Genomic DNA, 24,571 nt, shown 5'->3' with positions numbered 1-24,571 from the left:
GATTTTTGGGGACCTCCCTTGTTCTAGGACTCTGTCTTGTCCTGAAGACTCTGCCTCCCAACATCCTGACTTCCCCACCCTTGTCAGTTGCAGATCTTCATTCATTCTCTTGTTCTTCTGGCTATCTCTCCTGTTCCCAATATGGCTACATTGGCTATATAAGGTGATCTCTTTAGGTTCCATATCCTCAATTCAATCTTGGGAGCTTCTGAATCCTTCTTTGTGGATTTGGAGAATTTACTTAATGTTTGTGTCTCATTTTTCTTAACCATAAATTTAAGCATTGGCCTTGTATCCAACGTATGGTTTTGTGAGAAGTCAGGACCCAGTATGAGCAAAGTATTTAGAATTTTGCCAAACACATTATTAGTTATGAATATATTTTTAAAGTATATGGTTGTGTGTGTGTGTGTGTGTGTGTGTGTGTGTGTGTGTGTATGTTTGTGTGTGTATATATATACAATCTGGGAGTGAAAGTAATAGAATTCATTCTAATTCTATTTCATAATATTTTTCATTCATAGCAGAATGCAACACGTGGTCAATTAATGAAAACTGAGACCAAGCATATAAGAAGATACACATGAAATGACCAAGAGAAAGTGAAGATACATCTTGGTAGCTTTGTCTCCTTGTCAGACATGAGTTTGTGATGAAGGAACCTAAGAAGTTACAGCTGTATTCTAGTCATTGCTTCTTATGACACAGTTAATCACATTTTTGGGTGGAACATTCAAACTCATCTCCGTAGTCTACAAGTATTAGCTAATCTGCTTAAATTGAGAATATCTTTACCTTGAATTTTTCCCATAGATAAGACACAAATTGAGGAGAAACCCAATTGCAGTGATGAGAGACAGTTATTAGGTCTGCTGAGTTTTGAAAAGTGACAAAAGATAGAATAATAAACTCGATCTTTTAGTTTTAGCATTACTTCCTTGTGCAAGGTACATTGCTTTTTATTTTTAACCAATCAACAGATCACCTCATACCTAAAGTGATTGCAAGATGCACTATGATAATGGAATCCTAGTGGAAAATGTGTGATCTGCTGAATATACGTGACTAAGTCATGAAGACTTAGCTCTTAAGACACTGGTAAAGTCAGTGATTCACTGACAGTTTTTATACAATCTGATATACAGAATAACAATAGTACTTTCTCTTAATAAATGCGTAGTTTTTTAAAACTCACATCTTATGCCTCAAATTCCCAAAGTGCCTGATAACTAGTAAAACAGTTGTTATTCATTAAAAGTTTCATTAAATTGTGTTTTTTACTTTAGAACCTATATCTGAATTAAAAATTCAATGCAGATAAATAGGAATTTAAAATGTCACTGTGATTAGTGAGAGAAGTTGTGTGTAGAAAATCTAAACAAAATGGAGAGTAAACACTCTGTAAGAAGCTATGGCAATCAGATGAGAAACTGTTGGTGAGGCAGGAGGGAAAGGGCTATTGCTTCAAACCATATTTATACATCTAGAAAATGTGTTAAAATGCCTGAGGCTGCTAAGAATATCAGTCACTATGAACCTAATTGTTGGAACAAAGGGCTCCTTAGGAGCAGAATAGTGTTGAGTATACAAAGACCTGAATGATACCATGCATTGGTAAATACAATTTTATTTTGGATTTTACTGCTTAAAATTTGCTTTTACACTTTAAACTTGAATATTTTTAAAGTTATATCTATACTTTCCTGACCTTGTTACAGCAAAACACATTTCCATTTATCATAATGTGACATATTAATTGTCATATGATGGATCATTTTGGTTAATTATTTTTATTATCTTAAAAAGCTTGTCTACTTTTCAGTAAAATTTATTTATATACATATACTAATTTTTGTAATTCAGTCTGTAAAATGTAGCAAAATGTATTTCAATGATTCATTGGACAGTATGCATGGTTGACTCCAGAAGAGTTTAGGATGGTTGTGCCACATGTCATCAGGTAATAAAGTAGTTACCTTACGCAGGTGGATATTGTGGATTACTGTTTGTATTTTATGCTCCCTCAACAGAGTGCTCATGCTCAGGTCAGGTCAGGTGAAATCTCAATGGGTCAGATAAGGCTAGAGCCTTTAAATGGGCAGTGGAAGATAAAGGTGGAGCTGAAATCTTTAGAGAGAGACAAAGAAGAGACAGAGTTGGAGAGACAAGATGAAAGACCAAGGACTGTAAAGAGATGGAGGAAAAAGAAGATGAAGCAGAACCATGTGATCTAGAAGCAGCAAGTAGCTAGGAATTTAATAGATGGGCAATAGAGTAATGTAGGATACATTTGCCCAACCTAGGTATGCAGCTTGTATATAAATTCATATAAATCATTTGAGTTTTGTTTTCTTTGTGTGGGTATTTTAGGATTGAAGATTTACCACTATAAATTCACCTGTTATATTACAAGTCTCTAGTCTTATCATTTTATGGGGCTTATGGAATCTGAACAGGTGGTAGCTGGCTTTCTGCAGGCTAGTCACAGTGGGTGGATGGCCTGAGAAGTGCAATTTGGCCATGGGGGTTGGCAAAACCACCATTGCCATTTCTGGATTTAACATATATAAGTTTGTTGTTGTTGCTGTTGCTGTTGCTGTTGCTGTTGCTGTTGCTGTTGCTGTTGTTGTTGTTGTTGTGTTTTTAAACTACACACTACAGTGGCAAATGTTGTAATCCCAGTATCTAGGTGGCCAAGGCAGGTACATACTGAATTAGAGGTCAGTCTGTGCTACAGTGTAAAATACCCTCTCAAATATAAACTCAAATAAAATAGAACAAAAAAGTGAAAGAAATAACTAACTGAAAGAAATAACAAAATAATCAGAAAAATAATTTGTAGATATTTCATGATTTACTGGCATTCCTATCAATAAATCTTTGATTCCATAAATATAAACTCAAGACTGAGAAATGGATTTTGACTATATACTCATGTCAGGAACAAAAATCATGTATCTGACCCAATTATAAAGCATAGAGTTTTTGATGGATTCGTATTTCAGTACTTTTTTTCATTATTGCTGCACAAATTTGTAATTATTATTAAGAACACATCTGTTTCAAGATATGGGACAGGTACAACAGATTGGTTTTTAAACACCTAGGACCTGACAGAATATTAAAAACAAAAAGAGAATTTTCTTCCCTTTCTTAGAGGATCCCAAGCACCCTCACTTAAGACCTCATTCTTCTTGAACTTCCTGGGCTTGGTGAATTGTAATTTTTTTTATTTTAAGCTTTTGAACTAACATCTGCTCACTTTTATGGATGACAAGAAGTGTATACCAAAAGGAGCATGCCATGTTTGTCTCCGGAGACGTCCTGCCAGAGTTTATAAATACAGAGGCAGATGCTAGCAACCAACTATTGGACTGGGCATGAAGTCCCCAAAGAGAAGCTGGAGGTTGGTCCAGAAGAGCTGAAGGTGTTTACAGCCCCATGGGAAGAACAATGATTTTGGCCACCCAGATGCCCCAAGAATCCCTGGGACTGAACCATCAACCAAGGGGCACACATGGTTCCAGCCAAAAATACAGCAAAGGAGGGCCTTGTTGGGCATCAGTGGGAGGAATGGTTCTTGGTCAGGTAAAGGCTCAACAGAGGCCCCAACAAAGGGAAACCAAGGGGGGGGGAGGTAGGAGTATGCTGGGTGGAGGGGCATATATGTGGAGGCAGGGGGAAGGAGGAGGGGAAGGGGTTGGAAGTCTTAGGGGAAAGGGATATCAGGAAAAGTTTTACCATTGGCAATGTAAATGAAGACAATATTCAATAAAAAAAATTAAAGAAAACCAGAAAAAAAAGCGAGAAACAGGCTAAAATATATATCAAAAAAAAAAGTCCTAGGCCTCCTACCCAGTAATTAGGAAAAAACAAATCAAAACTATTTTGAGATTTCACTCTACTCCAGTTAAAATGGCAAAGTTCAACAAAACAGGCAACAAATATTGGAATCATATAGGGAAAAGAGTAAGTACATTCATTGCCAGTGGCATAGGAAACAGTATCGCCACTATGGAAATTAGTATGAAGAATTCTCAACGAGCTAAAAACGAATCTACTGTAACACCCCACTAGATACACACATACACACACACACACACACACACACACGCACGCGCACACACACACACACACACTATGGAGTGCTGCTCATATGGAAAGAATGAAATCATGAGCTTTGCAGGTAAATGGATTGAACTAAAAAAACAAAAAACAAAAAACAAAACAAAAAAAAAACAAAACAAAACACAAAAACCAAGAGTCATACTGAGTAAAGCAACTAACACATACTCCCCTCTGGTATTATGAGTTAACACTTTATGAATCTATATGTTATCTTTGCTGCCCTGTTTCCTTCTGGGATGCCCTCCCATAGGGCATCCTTTCCATCTACATTTTGGCTGTCTTACTGCTCCTGCTCCTTCACAGCACGGTCCTATGTTCCTTACATGGTGGAATGCCTTCTTCTCCTGCACTGTATTTCTTGCCCTGGAATCCTAAATATTCCACTTTTTTCAACCTGCCCAATCATTGGAGGATGGTTCTTTCTTGACCCATCAAAAAACCAACTGTTGGCAGGGACCTGGAGTGAACATAAAATTTCTCTTGTAAACACAAATCAAACCTCCAACAAAGATCTTTACATGGACAAGAGTTTTTTATGTATGAATTTCACAGTTGTCATAGTTTTGGTTATGATGTAGTAAAACATTATGGCCAAAAACACTTGAGGAGGAAAAGCTTTCAATTGTCTTATGAGTTCAAAGTTACATTCCATCACTGGAGGAAATCAAGGTATGAATCTAAAGGCAGAAAGTGAATCAGAATCCATGGAACAATGTCATGTTCCCCATGGGCTTCTCAATCTTCTTTCTTCTGTAGTTCAGGACCACCATCTCAAGGATGGTGTCATACTGCATAATCTTGAATCAGGCACATAAATCACTACTTAAGAAAATGCACTATGGTTTTGTCTACAAACAATCTAACGTACACATTATCTCAATTGACATTCTTCTTTATAGATAACTCTAGCTTGTACCAAGTTGACATAAAACAAATCTGAAAATGGGTGCATAGGCATTCAGCCATGGCAGTGATCAAGACTTTCTGAGGTCTTCTCTACTGTGCATTCTACTTGGAGAGCCAAACTTCTGTCCATATGGCTTAGTAAATAGACTAGAGAAGTGTGTGACTATGCTATTTTCATATTGGATATTTACAACCCGGCCCCATGATTCTTTTCTTGAGGGAAGAATACAAGATGTATAATTTTTCTTGTGTTTTAAAGAGAATCTCTCTGCTTATGACTGAAAACTGAATACCCCCACACTTTGTTATCCAGTCCCTAAAATCCTATCCTTTTTCATATTCTCCCACACTCATGACTTCAGGTTTCCAGTTCTTCTTGGCTCTTCTTGCTTTTCCTGTCCAATCAGCAAGATCATGCCGATGTGGTTAATCAGTATGGAATTTTGTTAGATACACAGCAATGTGAGGTTCTTTGATAGGATGGAGCACTGACACAAACCTGGGACAAAAACTTAAATGGAATTCTCATCTCAATATCAGTTGTTTCTAATGTTCACATTTATCTTTCATTGGAATGCAAGATAACTTGCTGACCAAATCAGTAGCCATATCCCTAAAGCTTGTAAGGCTTTTGCAGCAAGGTTAACTCAGCTTGAATGTATATACTGTATATATTTAAGTATATATAATGATATATAAATATTATATGTAATAATAATACATATTAGTATGTTAAGTATATAAATAATATATTTCTTTATGAATCTTTCAAACAACCTTAAGGGTAATCATCAAAATGTTGATAATGGTTCCTTTCTTCAGGATGAAGTTAGCAAGTAAGTACCATAAGGCCCCTGAGGTAGAATTAAAGTATGTATTATTTGTAATGGTTCTTCTTCCAAGGAGCCCAGTATATCTTTTATAAAAAATAGATTCAAGAACCATACTCTGAGGTGGAGAGCAGAGAAAGACACCATGGGTCAATAGAGCATGTCCATGAGGTTTGGCCAATTGGAGTTAAGAGTAGTACAGATAAAACATAATAACCCAGGGTTGCTGATAGGGAATAGATTTTAATAGCACAGAGAGTAGATATCTGCCCAACATTAGTGTTAATAAAGCCTTATAAATATAAAAAAGGCAAAACCTGACTCAAATGTAAAGAACAAAGGGGGATTATGATTTTTAAATTTTAATTACATTGAACAATTTTAACCTATCTTACTCTTGCTCATTTTATCTCTAAATAACTAGCATTGGTAATTTCAGAAACTCTACATAGGTAAAAATATTGGCTAATAGTCCTAATTTATCAAGTAGCTATGGCCTCCTATTTTCTGGTAGATAACTGTTTTTATACAGTCTCAATTATTCATTCCCACTCTTGATATCTCTCTTAACTCTGGTTACAGAAAAACATCGCTCATCGACATATTGACACTTCAAGCCTTCTGTTACTTACATTCTTGTCTTATGTTGAAAGCAGCTCATTTTACCAAGTACCATGCTGCTATCTCCCAATGGAATAAGAAAAACATGAGTCTACCCTTTTATATTCATAGAAAAACCCACCTCTGGATGAAACTAAAATATTAGATGTATAACAAATGCATTAAATGAATAAAAATTATTATCGTTTGATGAATTAAGATACCCAAAAGTGAATATGGCAAACACTGAATGAAAATTCAGGAAACATAAGGAAATTCATAAGAGATTACTAGGACTGTGGGCATAAATATCAAAGGAAATGAAAAACACTAAGGAAAGGCAAATGAAACATGGGAATACAGAGAGATGACAGAGCAAGGCAAAGGTTATTTCTAACATAAAAGGCAGCTCAAACATACAGTAGGTAAGGGTCAGAGTAATATCATATAAAAGACTATGCTGATGAAATGCTAATATTATGTTAATTATGCTAGTCTGAGCCCTTTAAAGAAAGAAAAGATTCACAATCCAAAATTTTAAACTAAAACTAATTCATGCATATTTCACACAAGTGACATGTTCTGGTATCACATTTATTAAAGCCATTTGTTTAAAAGCATTGAGCAGGCTACACTTTGTGCCCTAATAAATTCATTGTAATTAGCTAGAGATTTTAGAGGCTGGTCATTACCAAATTACTTTTCACAGAACGCATTCAAACTTCAAATCAAGTCTTTTTAATTCAAAGACTTATGTGCTATTCAGCCTAGACAGTGAGAATAGGCTTCTACAAGAACTGATTTTTGTTAATGTAGTTAACCTATTTCTATAAACCTCTCCATGTTCTGGGAACTATTCTCTTGGATACGTTTACAAGGGTATAAATAGCAACTATTTCCCATCCACACAGACTTCATCATTTATAACCTGTGATCAAGCAATATCATGCAACCCATCACTACAAAATCAAAGATCAAATTTCAGACTCACTGAAATATTTATGTGCATTCAAAATCACATAAATATAGATACAAAATGCTAGTATCTGCTCTACCTCTTCTACTACTTTCCCCAAATTCTTTGTTCAAATCCATTGCAGCATTTCCCTAAATGGCCTATCTCCTGAACAGATCATGACATAAGTCCTTCCAATTTTCTCCAATGCAAGTGTTAAAATCCAAGTAGCCAGTAACTAGTAGCTCTTCTCAAAATTCCAACAACTTTTTAATGTTTTTTTTTGACTTTTCTTTTATCTGCCCCACACTAACACAAGATCATCCCAGTAACATATCATGCCACTTATCTGATTGAATTTTCTTTTCCAGTGACTTCTTATCTCAATAAGGAAAGGCTTCTGGAGATGTAATTATAACTCTGTTATAAAACGTGATAAATATGGGCTACATTACAAGACAAAAGAGAATGAGAAGGAATAGGTGGTACTCAAAATTTCTATCATGTCTCACTGCTACATTCATAAATATGTAGTGTGGGATATTAATAAGGAAAAGTACACATTTGTTTGGATAATGGGTTAATGGATATATAGGGCATCTCTGTGGCCTCAGTACACTTTTTTCTCTGTGTCCTTATAACTACTTGATGAAAAATATTTTTAGAAGCCCCAGGTATGATTTAAAAGATTTACTATGTGATCCTCTTCCTAAGAGTTGCTTTCATTCCTTTTACACAAATCTGCCCCTGCTCCCTTTTTCCAGCCTCACTGGCTTCTTGCTATTACTCAGACACAAAAAGCTGACTTTTTCAAAGGATCTTTGAACTGTTTCTATTTGAAATATTTCTCCCTAGATATATAGCTGCTTCTCTTCATTCATCTAGTCCCTATCGACATGGATACCACTTAACCAACACCTTTCTCCTGTCCTACTTAGAAACGCTACACAATATTCTTCTCTACTTCATTATCCTGATTAGCTTTCCATCAGAGCACCATGTGATAACAAACTGATAAATTTACTCATATAGTTCTCTTTCCCCATGGAAAGTTTAAGCTCACTCTAGAAAAATATGCATATCTGCTTTTTGCCTACTTCTCTATTTTCCAAGCTGTAAGAAGTCCTGAAACACACAGTGTTTCACAAGTAGAATGGATGTTTCACACACACCTGAAAATAGTGTAACCTTTACAATTACTATTTTAAGGAAGAAATTGTTCACGTGGTCCATTCCTCCTATTTCACTGCATTCCACAAAGACGAAAGAAAATCCTAGTTCATATAGATTTATGATTTGGAGAATAAAAATTCAGATAATATATTCATCATTCTGTCCAAGTAAGTGCAAATTTCTTAATATTTTATTATATTATATCTTCCCATTTTAGCTATATTTTGTTTATATTAATTATAGTACTCTTAAATATATAAAGTAGAAAATTTTAAATATTTTGGCAATATATCCATGAATGTTATATAGCAATATTCTATTAATTTAAATGTTCATCATGGAGGAGGACTCCTTAAAAGCCAGTAAATAAATAACTCTCAAGTCGCAGGAAGTTCCTCAAGGTGATAAGATTCTCCAGGCCCCTTTATACAGTATAAGTAATAAGGACTTCGAGAAAACTGACCAATCTATAGATTTGCCCGAGAATCATACACAGAGTCCTAGAGCTTCAGATTTCAGAAGTCATCACCTAAGCTTGGATGGGATTTTCAATGAAGTAGTTGCTTTTGAGTCATCCGCCTCTGTAAGAAACACTTGACCCATACTTCTTCAAGTAAGAGAAAGAAATAAAATAATATAAAATAAAAAGAATTGAGTAAATTACTTAACTTACTTTAAACAGAGCTTTGGATCGTAATTTTGATTTGTCATCACCAATGTTCTATGTGAAGTAAGTAGACATCTGTTCATGTCTCTCAAGGAAAAGGTACCCAGCTGTAAAGAATTTTAACTATTTAGCTATTAGGTTATGCAGCTCACATGTATAAAAGCTATGAAACTAAAATAATATACTAACATGTTCATAAATGGTATGCAGCAATTCAGCCTACAAACTGTAATATGAAGGAAAAAGCATTAATCAGCTTGACAAATGTCTACATTGATAGTATATTTCACTATATTTGGCTAGTAAGTGAAAATGTTAATATATGGTAAAAATTGTTTGGAAGAAATGAGGGCAAGGGTGAATATCATCAAGATGCAATTTGTAAAATTTTCATAGAAATAATTTTAAAAATAAGAAAAATTGTCAGACCATACACTCCAAAAACTAAAGTTTTAGAAAGAAACTGCTACTCAGTTATCCTAAAGACACTGTAGGAGTCCACACCTCCTCACACCTCTGTCATTCCTTTCAAACATAACTAACACCAGAATAATGACTATACTGCAACAAACTGTAATTTCTTCATTCATGCATGTTTATTTCTCATTACACTTTTTCTATTACATGGTATTCCTGAGAAGGTTAAACCTTGAAAAGTCTTCAGCATTTTAATTTAGTTTATTACACATTAATTAAATGAATTACTATAATTGGGACAGCCAGTGTTCAATTGGTAACATTTCTTTCTTGTGTGCCTTTAATTTTTGAGACATTTCATACATTGACAAGCTTCTCTTTTGTCTTTACACTGGTCATTCCTTCTGTGAAAAGAGATACAATGATTCCCATCTTCCCAGAGCCCATGATAATAGACACAGAAATATTGTATCAATGCTCACAAAAGAGCATAGTCTTCTGTCTGTTTGCTGCATATCAGAGGCCCTCATCCCTTTATACCCAGCATCCTGGACTCTAGGCCATGACCTTGTTTTGTTCATATTCACAGCTAGTTTGTCATGGATGAAATGAGTTTCCTTTTTTTTCCCCATAGGTGAATTGGGCTGTAGAGCACTTATCCCCTCTGTTCAATAGGGAGTTCAGTCTTTCTTTGTTAGAGTAGTAAGGCTATGCTCTCCACATACCTTGGCTCTGCTGAAATAATTGTTTACTTTAAATCTTGAATTTCATGAACCTGTAGTTTGTGACATAATTTGGGCTCTTTTAAAAATCAGTTATAAAAGCATTAATTTTAAAATGCAATTAAAATTGGAAATGCTCGATGAAACTACCATTAATTTCATTAGCCTTCTCAGCAATTTTCCTATAAATACAAACTGAGTCATCAAGAGGCAGATAAAAACCATATAAGGTAATTTATATTTTATGATACTTAACATTAGATAGTATATGAAATGATGTAGGTTGGGTAAATTAATAAAGGAGGGGACTACTAATACCAAGGGCCATTTGAGTAATCATATGTACATCTACTACAGTAAAAGCTTAGATAGATAGATAGGTAGGTAGATAGATAGATAGATAGATAGATATAGATATAGATATAGATATAGATATAGATATAGATACTAATGTTCATAAATGGTATGCAGCAATTCAACCTATAAACTGTAATATGAAGGAAAAAGCATTAACCAGCTTGACAAATGTCTACATTGATAGTATATTTCACCATATTTGGCTAGTAAGTGAAAATGTTAATATATGGTAAAAATTGTTTGGAAGAAATGAGGGCAAGGGTGAATATCATCAAGATGCAATTTGTAAAATTTTCATAGAAATAATTTTTAAAATGAGAAAAAATTATATAAATATGTAAATAAATATATAAATTTATAAAATTATATAAAATTTATATAAATATATAAATAAAGTAAATCTAAATGAAGTCACTAAATATCAAGAAGACAAATTCCAACAACTCATCTTTCACTAACAAGTGGAACTGCTAGTACCAGGAATAGGTTAAAAATAATTGAATTGCTGGGGAAAAAAGAGCTTATGGAAATTCCCAGACAACTCAGACTTTTGCCAAGGCTATTAATTGTTGTGCCAAAACTTATAGTAATGTCCTATTGCTAAAGACAACCCTTACACATCTCATTAAACACTCAAGAACACATGGAGAACTCAAGCTAATGCCAACTAACTGCCTTCTTTTCTACTGACCAGTATTTGCAGTACTGGAAATTATTCTGCAAAATACTGGGTGAGAAAGGTAAACATCAACCCAACTACAAACCTGTGATCTACAATGTTAACTTGCCTGAATGAAACCTGGTACAACTGTGGCGGAAATCTACGACTCAAGCACTATCTCATTGGATTTACAGCCCACTCCATGAGATGGAATCTATGTCTTCCAGTGCCCAGATAACCAAGAATCTAAAGAGTCAAAATAGGCCATGGGTCTAGTGGAAAAGACAATTGTCATAACACAATCCGTGTATGAATTCATGTAAGAATTCAGTGCTTGGGAGAAAACACTGAGGAAAACTAGGGAAGAGTAACTTGATAGTTTCTTCATAAAAGAATTGTTCTTGTAATGTGGTTTTATATTCCTTCCAGGTTGTAGCAAATACAACTAGTTTTCTTTAGATGATGTTATTCCTATGCCTCTATGAAAAAATATGGTTGTATCACATATGGTTTGTCCTTGTGATTAAACATCTTACTCGTATAAGTCTTTTCAACACTGAGAGTACAAATTGTCTGATGCTCTAAATAAAGTTGTCTATGGCATAAGACTTAAGTTTGTTTTGTTATGGCCCTGCTCTCCTAGGTTCACACTGTTAGAATGGTCAACATCAAATACTATTTTTTCTAGTGAAAGAACATAACAATAAAATGAATCCATACAGAACTCTTTTATACCTATGAATAAGTGTCTTACTCAGCCATCAGAAGAGATTCACCCTACAATAGATGGGAACTAATTTAGAGATCCACAACTGGACAACGTGCAGAGAGTGCGAGACTTTAGAACATTCAGTTCTAAATTGGAGGTCTCTTCAAACTTTCAGGCCTCGGGTAGCTATCCTGAAGAGAAGACAGAAACAATGTTTTTCTGGCCACATCAGGATTGACACACATATTAATTCAGAGAGAATGGCAGCTTTCACAGGTCCTAATATAGTCCAAGCAGAGAATATTCCAGAGTTGAGAGAAGAAAGTGGATACAATCGCCATCCATAACTCAGGTATTATCTCCACATGTTAAATGCTTGCAGACAAAAAATTAGTTTCCAGAGTCTCACTGGGTACATAAACCAAACTAAAACCAAGATTGTATGTATAACAGCAGTGAATTCAATAGTATTTTTGTAGATTTTTCCCTTATATTGCTTTCGTTAGGCATATATTTTTATTTTTTACTGGTCTTTTACTTGTATGATTTTTGATTTTATGTTTTTATGGTTGTGTGTGCGTGTGTATGTCTGAGTGTGTGTAAGGCAGAGACAGAGACAGAATTTCTTATGCACTTTTTAAATCTAGTATATTTGTCTTACTTGTCTGCTTTCTAAAGAGAAAAATGAAGGCATCCAGTTAGATGTGTCTGAGAGATAGAAGTATCTATAAGAAGATGAGAAGGAGGAAATGATTTGTATGTATTGTATGAAATTTCTTATTTTTATTTTAAAAAATATAACTGCATTCCCAGTGGATCTGCCATTTTGTCTTCAAAGCATCAGTGAATGTGGCTTTTTTTATTTGCTTTTGTGTTCTTGACTTTCTAATAGATGTTTTTTTTTCATGATTTTCTTAAATTGAATTTCCTAAGTGGTAAGAATCACACCTTCATATGTTTATTACTAGCTATATATTTTACATGGTTAAGTATCTCTTCAGATCTAAGGTCCATCTTTCAAGTGGGTTCTATCCAAATGCTATTTAATTAAAAGAGGTCTTCCATATTTTAGATAAAAGTAATTTTTAGATGTGTATACTAAAGACATTTCCTTCTAGGCCTGGAATCTCTTTTCATTTTAAATGTGTAAACAGTAAGATTTTCCCATGTTAATTGCATTCAAATTTCTATATTGTTTCAAATATACGATGACATGCATTATTTTATTATTATATATGAAAATAAGTCAACAAATCAAAGTTATATAGACACATACTTTTATTTTATTTCTTTTTTTTCCTGTCTCAGTATTTTAATGTTCACCTCTCTGAAAGCAACATGGTTTTCATAAAGATAAATTTCAGTTCCACATGGTATTTTGAACATGGAATTTAGCTGAGCACATCGACTATGCCTGTAAAGCAATAGAACATCAGATGAGTCAAGCTATTACACTTGGTGAAGAAAGGAAATCCTTCCTTTGTCTCACAACTGCAGAAGGCATGTGTCTCACTAACTGTGCAAGTTCTTCTCACTCAAGCCCAGGTCTCTATGCTCAGAAATAGTACATCCATGACTGTGTCATTTCAGCCTTGGAAATCTCACAAAATAGCATTACAGGAGCTGCATCTCCAAGTTTTGATTCTAGAACTGAATTTAAGGTGTGATCTAACCACATCAACAAATTGATCATTCTGACTTCCCCATGCCATGAATATGTTCATCACAGAAGAGCAGGATGAGGACTCTCTGACCAGCACTAACAGTGTGATCAGTCAGGCATTACAGGGATGCATATTCTATGTGACAGAAGTATACAGACATGATGGAAACGAACACCAATCTTACTGTACATGGTGTCTGGGAAAGCAATAAAAACACTATGATACAGGATAAAAACTCTTTTAGTCTTGCTTCCTCTCAGCCTTTTTTTTTTCTAGAGTCTGATGTAGCAGCAGTATCAGTCGACATACTTGGGAGAGCTGGGAGTAGCTGGCATCTGATCCAGGATTTTACAAACATAGCATGCAACCTCTATAGTACCATGCTTCATACGTCAGAATAAAGGGATGCTATAGAAGCTGTTTATACTTTGGCATTTTAGATTCATCCACTGTAAGGCCCGAGTTGGCAAAATTGATGAAACTGGGGGAGAACTCCCTTTCTTGGGAATTACTCAGCTGCGGAGAATCTCCTTTCACCGCTTGTGTTAGCTGATCAAATACACTATTCCACTTTGGATGAGGAAATCGGCCTGTGGCAAACTCATACAGTGTGATTCCCTAAACTCCAGACATCAGAACAGACATCATACCCTTGTCTCGATGCACTTGGGTCTCTTCTTTCAGGTGCCATATACGGCCTACACCCAGCATCTCTTGTCTTGGCAATCGAATCCACAAGCTGTCCACTGATGCTGAAATCACAGAGCTTTATATTTCCACTTCTGACCAGAAGAATATTGGAAGGTTTGATGTCTCTGTGAATGATTTTCAAGTTTTCTTTTAAGTGGTTTAAGTGCTTTCATAGTTGCTAAAGTGATTTTGCCTAAGGTCTTTTCCGGAATAATGTCATCTAACAAACTAAATATATATTTGTAAAACTTATCGAATGAAGTAGACATGAGCCCTATAGGATCCAACAGTCACCCTCTCTGAAGAGTGCACCACAGAACTGAGCAATGCAAGGGCAAACACTACTCCACATTCATGAGAAGTTGTTTTTGTTCTTATTCATCCACAGTTGTCTGAATACTTTTAACGCCATGGTCTGCTTGGTTTGAGGACTATTTTGTTGACAGAACCATAAGCTCCTCATCCAATTTCTCTAAGGTCTTTCAAGTCCTCTGCAGTGAAATCCCAGTGTTATTCAGGGGAGATCTTTAGTTTTCCTGATGACTCAATGCTGCCAGTTCTCGGTCACTCTACACATGCTCTTCACCCAGATGTGTGTGTGTGTGTGTGTGTGTGTGTGTGTTTCTTCAATTTAAGATGCTTCATTAGAGACAGATCCTGGAGGAAGAACGCTTGGCCACTGTATCTATCTCTCTTGAACCAAGAGGGGCTGCTGAGTGAAGGAAAATGCAACACAAACCTAGTTCAGAAACAATGGTAACTCAGTCTCTAGGCACAACAATTAAAACCTAATCTTATAAGTTTTATTAAAATCTGATTCCTCCAGTGGCTGATCCTTGTGAATCTGCCATGATACTCAGACACTATAGCAGCTACATTTTACCTCCTTTTATTTTATTTCTAAACCTTATAGACTGTATTTGGTTTTTTTCCAATGCATGTGAGATCAATTTTAAGTCAATTTTGAAATGGGAAGAAGCTATGTTATTGATTTATTCCATATGGGCCTATTCTGTTTAGGTGATCAATCAGTCCTTCAGTGATAATTTTTTCATTAGTTCCTTTCAATAAAGTATTCTATCTTGTTTAAGTTAACAACTTGGTCCCCTTAAAGTTGTTGGTAATATTCTCTTTTAATTTTTAATTAAGTTTTCTATTTTTAAGACTATAATTAAAATAATTCATCTTTTCTTTCTTCCATTTAAACTCTCTCACATGCCGTACCCATTCAGCTTCAAATTCAATGTCCTTTTATTCTCTAATTGTTATTGCATACTTGGATATGCAGGGAATCATGAAGCTGACCTGTCCTAGCTTCCTCCATGAATTAGTCATATGTTTGTCAGGATACAGTCCATGGTTCCAGATGCACAACATGCCTTTAGTTATTGAGAGCCCAGCACACTCCCTCAGGCAGTGAAGCATTCAGGGCATATTGAGTTTCTCTGTATGTTCTCTTAGAAGTAAGCAAGACAAGACAATTGCTCTCAGACAATAATCTTTGTATCAGACATTACTTTGTATCACCTCCAAACATGATTGTATCCTGGAACTACAACTGTACTGACACTGGCACTTGCCATATATACTGTTTCTCATAAAATATACAAAGTCTGATTGCTCTCAATAAAATCATCACAGCCTCAGTCTTGCTATTGCACCTCCAAACGACCTGGTTTAATTCCTTACAACCATGTCAGGTGACCACTTACATATTTATATTCCTAAAGATAACCTGTTCTGTCTGTGTAATATTATATATGTTTTCAGGGCTGAACTTTTGGCAGTACATGATTGATATCTTCTTCTCTGGTGAAGACTGTGTAGCCTGCTCCTAACTATTCTCAATTGCCTATAGCTCCTTGTATAGAGTGGAGTCACTGTGCTTTTTCCAATCCACTTTCTCATGTCCATTGACGCCATCCTTACTTAGCTTTTGTTTATTAAGTCATGCTAGTGATACTTAATGTGTGTTGCTTCTGCTGTTACTAGAAAACACATTCTTATGTGTTTTATGAGTTAGATGATTTCACTACAGTTTCTGATGTTAGCAATTGGAACATTTTCTCTTTGATTTTTCATTAGTTAACTAGAGACGTCATGGTATTATTAATCTACTTAAAACACTTTTTTGGTTCCTGTAATGCTCTCTTTCTGTTAAAAAGAGAAATTTCCTTGATGAGAGTGGGAACTGATCTGTAACTATAATGACTAAGGAGAAATGTTTAAAATTTTGTAAGGGACTATGATGGTGTAGCAAAGTAGGTTCTCTTTCAAGATCAATGACTTTACTAGTTCTGAGTCTTTGACTTGGATTCCAGTACAAGGCATGATTTCTCTCTTGTTGCATAAGTCTTAAGTCCAAAGACTTAAGACGGCTGTTGATCGCTGACAAAGCATTGATGCCACTACTGTACTCCTAGTGTTATCATGCCATGAAGTTCATAGGCATTATAGCTGGACAAGATTTCTGGTTGTATAGATTGTAGGAGGAGGAAATGATACAAATATTATTTTTATAATATTGTTATAATCTTTAAAACAAACAGATAAACAAACATAACACAAAAGTGAATTGGTTTTCTGTCTTCCTATTTTTGCTTTTAATAACTTTTGCTCTAATTTTTATCATTGTTGTTGTATTTTCTCTAGACTTAAATTTCCCTAGTTTCTCAAGGATTGATTTTTGGGTTACTGTTTAGAAATTTAATTTTTGGTTATACATATATTTGCTAAATATTTCTCTAAATTTACCACAAATTCTGCACTTCTCAAAAATGTTTTTATCTTGAATATTTATCTTGAATTTGTCAATTAAAATATTTTCTTTAATTTATTGAAATTAGGTATTTTCCATTATATTGGTTTCTAGTTTTATTATGTTTCAGTTTGCACACATATTTTATATGGTTCAGACTGATGACTTGCTGAACTGTTTTGTGGACACAGTATAGCTTGTCATGGCACATACTTCTTTTGATCATGAGGTGACTCTTCAATATTGTATTAAGTTATATTGAATATTTTGAATAGTAATTGGATGGTTGACAATTGTCTGTATTCTTCAGTTTTTTTGAGCACTTAACTTACTGATTGTTGAAAGATAAGTTGACATGTCACCTTTGTTAATGGAGTTCTTGTTTTCTTTTAGATTTGCTATTTTTAATCATGTATTAACACAGTCTCAGGTACATGCACATATAGGATTGTTTTATTTGTTTTTCTTTGATCATTACAATCACTTCATTATTAAATAATAGAATCTTCTTTTATCAATTTTCCTCATATTCAAAGCTTCTTTGTCTATCTATGCATAGTTCACCTTTAGGTTTGTTTGTACTAACTGGAGACAATGTTATGCACACAATAAGACAACATACTCTGTGGTTCTTTTTTTTCATTTTGTTTTTCTTTTGTTTTACCTTTATTTAGACTTTTACTTTTTACTTTCTTTGCATTTCAATTACTCTACTTATTCCCTTTCTATTTGAAAAGATTTAGAACAGTTTAATTAATCAGTCATTTATAGTTTATTTTATTTGTTGCATTTTTTAATTTTCTTCACCTATTTACATTGTTATTTCTTTCTGCAGTTCCAAATATTTTCTGTCAGTCTATATTATCTTCTCTTTAGACATATAAATTATACTTTTAAATGGTTTTAGGCATCACTTTTGATGTTGTATTCCAGATTTTCAGTTAATTTTTCCAGACTTTCAAACTCCTAAATGAGTATACATACTCTTTTCCTTTGTATTCCTTGCTGTTTATTGAAGTGACTTAAACATGTACGTTTTCCCACGTTGTTGCTCTGAATGCTTTCAACATCTACTTGTTATAGCAATTGTGTGAGGAAACCTTCCCTTACACCATATTTGCTCCTCATACACTTGGACTTAGTATTCTGATCATGTATCTCTACCTGTGTCATTTTCCATAGGCCTAAAAAGCAGCTCTTAAGTGCTGGTGACAGACATGTTCATATACTCTTTCTGTTAGAGTCCTTTTTCTCTGTATTGTAAACTACATGTGTGTTTGTGTATGTGTGTGTGTATGTGTATGTGTGTGTAAATGTATGCATATTTATGGGGAGGATGTTTTGTAAACAACTCTGAGATGATGTTTTAAGTCCCTTTCAGTTGCTTGATTTCATTTTCCTTTAGACAAAGGTGCTATTGTTTGAACAATTTTTTTTATCACTCAAATGGTAATATCTTATACAGTGAAGAAAGAACTAGAGTCTTTGGAGAGTGAACAGTCAGTGAGCCATAGAGTCGTATGTTGAGTTAATGTCATTAGAAAGGGGCTCCTACAAGCTTGATTTTTCTTTTTTACATGAAAAAAAAATACAGTGAGAAGAAATAATAAAAAAAAAGGAACAACAATCAGATGTATCAATGAGTTAAGCCCACCTTTCTGCAGAAAAAATAAGAACTATTTGTTGTTCATAAACTACCCAGCTTATGGTGATTAGTGTATACAGTTCTGAGAGATTGCAACACTTGAGTTTCATGAGAAGGACAAGCCATAGATGGCAAAAATACATTCTTACATACATACATAGAAACAAACAACAATAGCCAGTTATAATGAGTAAGCTAAAGGAAACTCACTCCTATTCACTACATGTGGGAGGAGCACAAAAGCACATTCCAAAAATAATGCTATGTCTTTAAAGAAACAAATTCTTGTCTTGTTTTCTTACAGGCACACAGACTCCATTCTTGGATTATGTTCTTACATCCTCTCTTTGGTTTTACATAGCATGTAATATGCTGTCAAGTTATTATTTTCTTTTTGTACTTAACTTGCTCAGTATTCATTGAGCTTCCTGGATTAGAAGTAGATTTAAGCTGTTTGATATTTTGTACTTAGTTTGTTTCCTTTGTGTGTAGAAAATGAATTTGAAATGTTTTCAACATTTTGAATTTGAATGTTTTCAAATTTTTACATAAAATAAGTTTTCTTTTTTCTTCACCATATAAAATTCTAATTAATCATATTATTTTTTAATTTCTTTAATTTCAGATTCATTGGTTTTTTAGTCAAACATGTTCTACATTCTTATGCTTAAGTTTTCATAGCTATGATGTGTTTGGTTTACCAGTATGCTTATTGAAGATATTTTGTTGAAGTATATTTTATTTATAGAATTTTTGTTTGTATCTTTTTAAGATCCATATTTTAAATCTTCACATGCTGCATATTGCATTCTTTTATGATAAATACCTTAATGAATTTACCACAACTAGTGTATGCAACATTAAAACTGCTTCAGAACAAGAATTAATGACTCTCCCAAATATAATAGCCAATAAATGTTCTTGATATTTTTCTCTCAATTTAGTGCTAAATATAAATCAGTGAATGAATAGTTTTCATCTTCACTTGTTATTGGAAGTGTTATTTTTCTCTAGTAATTTAGTGTATACAAAATAATATATTTGCAATGAAAAGTCTAAGGTCAACATTTGCTATTACATAATGTTTTTGTTTATGTTTTTGTTTGTGTGTGGAGGGTGTGGTTTGAATGAAAGGTTATGTACAACTGTGTGCCAGAGTATGGTTCTGAATCCTTGGAGCTTGGGTTTCAGGAAATTATGAGTCACCCAACTTGAGTACTGGAAACCAAACATGCATCTTCGGGAAGGGCAGCATGTGTTCTTAACTACAGAGCAGAATCTTCTGCTCCTTAGCTTTTAAAGGAGTTTTGAGGGTTTAAAAGGGCCACAATTATCTGGTATTGTTAGAAACTTAAACAAAACAAATGAGGTAAAGTGGAGCCTTTGTCATAATATTCACCTATAGACCTGGTCTAATGTTTTAGTCAGACCAGCACTGACTAAAACATTAACAAACTATCTATTCCTTTGCATTGAAAGCACACAAGACTGAATATCTACAATAGTAAAATTGATTCTTTGAGAAGAAGTGTGATTTGGACATATATACAATAACCAAGAGACCTTGATAGGTTTCATTGGAAAATAACAAATTTATCTTTGCCCTTGTAATAATAATAATAATAATGATAATAATAATAACTATTATTACTATTACTATTATTATAACTATTATACCCCACTAATGATGAAGTCAATGTTTATGCCAAAATTATCATTAGGTTTTTAGAAAAAATGCTACATATGCAAAAGTGTTGAATTTATGTTTTATACGAATCACTAAAATATTGTTTCCTGCAAGACAGCAAATTTCATTGGCACCTAAATAAGTCCTATCTTAAACATTTATCAGATTTCAAAAAAAAATTAGACCCTTTAAACTAATGCCCTAAAATTATTAGCTAAACTGAAAAAATGGCTGAAATGCTTAAACTGCAATGAAAATATCATTTTCCACTCAATATTTTATAAATAACATAAGTTAAAACCCTGACATTTACTTTACATATTTCCAATATTAAAGAAAACAACATGTACATATATTGTATTGACAGTATTACACATAAAATAGAGAAGAAAATCAGTATGCACACACTAGCAAGAAATGCATATGGTTCAAGTGGGAAGTAGGAAATACTACAGTATCTCCTGGTTCTAATGGCCACTTATGTTCCCATATGACAAAACAGTAATGTAAAATCCTGGACCTCATGTGCATCACTTGGAAATTTTATCTCTTGGTTGCTGTGGTAATACTGACACTAAGATCTGATGGGTTTCTAGCCTTTGTTTCTTCACAAAGGATGTATTTCTAAAACAATCATGATGTAATTGGACTAATAATTAATTGCTAAAAGACTTAATGGTATAACTGACTGAATAATGGGAAATAAGGGAATGCCCACAAGAAAAGTTCTCCTATGACAAAACTCTAGCAACTTTAGTGTTTTTTTTTTTTTTCACCTCTTCATACCAGAGAGAAAGAGGTCCATTTTCTGTGATGTTTCAGGTAACCTTACATAAGCAGGACATGTATTAATACAAATCACCACTTGTATGCAATTCAGTAATAGAGTTTCCCTAGGTATTTAAATAAATATTATACAGCCTTGTCTGCACATAAATGAAAATTTAAAAAGGAAAACTATCTTGATACCAAATGTCTAAACAACAAAACTTTGTTAAGAGCATACAATGGCAAGTCTTTCAAAATCAATCTGTCTATAGCATCCTTTTATTTTATTAACCTTTGTAAAATGTGAGCTGCAGCACAAAGGAACACAATTATTTTTCTAAGCTCTCACAGCATTTGGTAGACATACAAGCAAATGGATACATAACTGATGTTTCACAATAATGCTGCGCCATTATCAGTGAAAGCACAGGAGCAACCACTAAGACATTCACTCCTGACAGGTATAATTTTGAGATTGTAAATGGTAGAAAGTTTCTAAAGGGGCTTCAGTATGTTGACAAATACGACCTTAATTGTGTTTGCTATAATTATGCTCAAGAACGTAGCCTGCGCTCTTGTTTTGTAAGGTTGGTACATAACGCTAAAGTTACCTAGTTATTAGCTTGATAACTGCAAGAAATTTGATTCATCTTCATGAAGGAAGCTGTCAAATTCAAAGATCAGAAATGTAACAGCAGCTCCATCAAAGGAGATAGTACTGTATCTTCTGGAGTACCCTCCACCTCCCCTCCTTTCCTGAGTTTCTCTTTGATCTCCAACTAAACATCAGAATTTGGCTTTTAAAAGACTTGAAGTGCCTTTCATTTTTCTCTCAGCTGCCTGAGGAGTAACAACTTCTGCATCTTATAAGAAAAATTTATTTCTCCCTAAAAATAACTTTGGCTTCAAATGCCCCCTGCTAAGAGGTTGAAATAATTTATCTTGAACTCTGAGAAGACAAAAGAAGGTAATTGCATGGGTGAGCCATTACCTGCAGCAGGGAGGCAGCTGAGGAGTCATTACTGATCTTAGGAAGGCAGTGCTGAACAGTTCCTGTTCATGGCTTTGAGGGACCGGAGGTCAGGGAGCACATAGTTTCCTTTGGGCCATCTGCATCCTTTTCAAGATTCTGAGCACTTAGAGCATGCTATACCCTCTGGGATGCAGTCTGATGAGACTGTTCTCCTGTGGTTTTACCCTTCCTCTCATTAATGCTGAGTGCTAAGAGGAGCATATGCCTAAACAATTAATTTCCTTGTTCTTTATCTAAAAATAAACTCCTTCAAATGAACATGCATACAAAATTATGGATGATATTTTCAATTTAAAAGTAAAACATACAAGAAGACCTAACGAAAATTAAAAGGCATATGGTGTGTGTGCCTCTGCAGAACTATGTCATCCCAAATATACCTCATTAGCACAAGAAAAAAAACACCTGAAGAGGTTGTACATGTAGGGGCCATGAAAACCAGAATACACACTGTCCTTCTAGAAGATAATTTAGATTATCAGCCCATATTGTAATATGATTCTTTCATTTACTAGGCAAATAGAGTGATTTGAAATCATTGGATCCTCTGTTGAAAATGGAGGTAACAAGTTTATTATCTGCATAAGAAATCTGGTTCTCATTTCCTGGGCTCTTTCTGGTCCCTGTCCTTCACAAGAGACCATTCTGTGTTTTAGCAAGCTATGATTTTTTTTTTAAGTTTGACCTCAAAGCCATTTCTGTGAAAGTTTCTTATGATTCTCTGTACCTGACACTTAACTTTGGGATATATGTTATGAAACATTCTGTCTCTGTCTGGCTCTCTGTCTCTGTCTCTCTCTGTTTCTGTATCTATCTCACTCTTCCCATGTGTGTGTGTGTGTGTGTGTATGTGTGTGTGTGTGTGTGTGTGTGTGTGTGTGTGTGTATGTGTGTGTGTGTGTGTGTATGTGTGTGTGTGTGTGTGTGTGTATGTGTGTAAGTGGTTACATAAAACCCAATAATAACCAAACATACTTAATTCCAATGGCTATGAAGGAAAAAGCTATTAGAAATTTTTATGCAAGCCATTTTTGCCAGGAGATAATCCTGTGGCACAGCGCTCAATATCCGAAAACCACTAGAAGAGAGCTAGCTCGCCTCCCAGGAGTGCCAGCAAGCCTGTGAGCACAGGTGAGAACACAAATGTTACTCAGAGGGACCTGACTAGAACCCCCAGGAGACAGGAACCAAGGAGTGGCCTGGGACAGGAACCTTCCAATTTCCATCTGGCCGAGAGCTGGTCCTGTGACAGAGCTCACAGAATAGATTCTATGCCTCATCACTCAATACCCAAATACCTCCGGGACAGAGCTGGTCTCCAAGGAGTGCCAAGACAACTGTAACAAAGATAAGGCCACCACTTCTGTTCAAATTTCTCGCCCAAGAGGGACCCTCCCAGAATCATCAGGAAACAGGAACCAAGGAACAAATGCAGACAGAATCATTCTGGTTTCTGTCTGCACCCTGGATTGACCCTGTGTCACAATTGTCCATCCCCAAATTTCTCCTGGAAATAACTGGTCTCCCAGGAGTACTGACACACAGGCTTGCGGGAAGAACAAGCCAGTCAGAGACAGCAATACTAGCTAACAACAGAGATAACCAGACAGGGAGAGGAAAGGGCAAGAACATAAACAACATGATGATGATAGAGGACTTTAAGAATCACATAAATAACTTCATTTAAAAAAAATACAGGAGAACACAGGTAAACAGGTAGAAGCTCTTAAAGAGGAAACACAAAAATCCCTTTAAGAATTACAGGAAACCACAAACAGGTGAAGCAATTGAACAAAACCAACCAAGATCTAAAAATAGAAATAGAAACAACAAAGAAATCACAAAGTGAGACAACACTGGAAATAGAAAACCAAAGATTGAGGTCAGGATTTATAGATGCAAGCATCACCAATAGAATATAAGAGATAGAACAGAGAATTTCAGGTGTAGAAATCAGGAAACAATGAGAAGACCAAACCTAAGCAAAATAGGTACAGAAGAAACTGAAGATTCCCAACTTATAGAGCCCGTAAATATCATCAACAAAATTATAAAAGAAAACTTCCCTCGCTTAAGGAAAGAGATACCTATGAACATACAAGAAGACTACAAAACTCCAAATAGACTGGAACAGAACAGAAATTCCTCCCATTACATAATAGTCAAAACACCCAATGCACTCACAAAAAAGAAAGAATATT

General features: G+C 34.7%; 1 pseudogene; it reads right to left on the bottom strand.

The window, feature by feature from the left end:
* Positions 1 to 14,085: 14,085 nt before the first annotated feature.
* Positions 14,086 to 18,417, bottom strand: LOC127697760 (dual specificity mitogen-activated protein kinase kinase 4-like; annotated as a pseudogene).
* Between the last annotated feature and the right edge of the window lie 6,154 nt (positions 18,418 to 24,571).

The sequence above is a fragment of the Apodemus sylvaticus genome, chromosome 12 (genome assembly GCF_947179515.1).
Source record: "Apodemus sylvaticus chromosome 12, mApoSyl1.1, whole genome shotgun sequence".
Taxonomy (NCBI): Eukaryota; Metazoa; Chordata; class Mammalia; order Rodentia; family Muridae; genus Apodemus; species Apodemus sylvaticus.
The sequence above is the reverse complement of the archived record's forward strand: the minus strand, read 5'-3'. Positions and strand labels throughout refer to the sequence as shown.